Genomic DNA, 1032 nt, shown 5'->3' on the forward strand with positions numbered 1-1032 from the left:
TCTGCATAAAAAGATTGAGTGTGTCCTCAAGAGATGGTTTCCTAGATTGTGGAGGCACTTGTTGGTACTGTGAGAATTGCTGAGGTTGTTGATTGCCAACTTGGGAGTAAGGTTGCATAGGAGGATTTCCAGATGGTCCTCATTGTTGTGGTCCTTTTGTCCAAGAGAAATTTGGATGTCTAGCCCATCCTGGATTGTAGGTGTTTGAGTAAGGATCATTCTCAGTTCTCCAAAAGGTGTTCATAGCATGTACTTGTTTAGAGAGAAATTCTGGAAATGCTGAACTAGATGGACAAGACTGCATAGGATGGGCGAGACTAGAACATATGGCACATGACTCGACTTGAGTTGTTTGTAAAGGTCCATTGTTTAACATTAAAACATCCACTTTCTTTGTCAGGCTATCAATTTTGGCATAAAGATCTGGCATGACTCCTACCTCATATATACCCCCTTTCTTCAGTGGTTGAGGACTTCTTTCACCTCTATTTGAATAGTCCCATTGCTGGGAGTTTTCACATAAGGTTTCAAAGAAATTCCAACCTTCGACATCACTTTTGGTCATGAATGACCCTCCACTGGTGGCGTCAACCATGCGACGGTTTTGGGGTGTCAAACCGTCGTAGAAGTATTGAACCTGTTGCCACTTTTCAAAACCATGGTGTGGACATTTAAGAAGTAAATCCTTCCATCTTTCCCAACATTCATGAAAGTGCTCACCCTCTTTTTGTGTGAAATTCGTAATTTCTCTATGGAGAGCATTAGTTTTGTGAACCGGGAAGAACTTGTTTAAGAACTTCTTAGATAGTTGGTCCCATGTAGTGATAGACCCAACTCCTAGAGAATTCAACCATGCTTTCGCCTTATCCTTCAAAGAAAAAGGAAAGAGGCGCAAACGGATCGAATCATCTGAAAAGTTTTGGAACTTAAAGGTGGAGCAAATGTCTAAGAATTCTTTCACATGATGATATGGATCCTCCTTATCTGAACCATAAAAGGAGGGAAACAATTGTATGACCCCAGGTTTAAGTT

The 1032-nt window shown here is 41.0% G+C and overlaps 1 non-coding gene across 1 annotated transcript; it reads left to right on the forward strand.

Moving 5' to 3' along the window:
- The first annotated feature begins 653 nt into the window (after window positions 1–653).
- LOC131257065 (small nucleolar RNA R71) lies at window positions 654–760 on the forward strand. The gene has a single exon (XR_009177087.1). It is a non-coding gene; the product is annotated as a small nucleolar RNA R71 (small nucleolar RNA).
- The last annotated feature ends 272 nt before the right edge of the window (window positions 761–1032 follow it).

Source organism: Magnolia sinica, chromosome 9 (genome assembly GCF_029962835.1).
Source record: "Magnolia sinica isolate HGM2019 chromosome 9, MsV1, whole genome shotgun sequence".
NCBI lineage: Eukaryota > Viridiplantae > Streptophyta > Magnoliopsida > Magnoliales > Magnoliaceae > Magnolia > Magnolia sinica.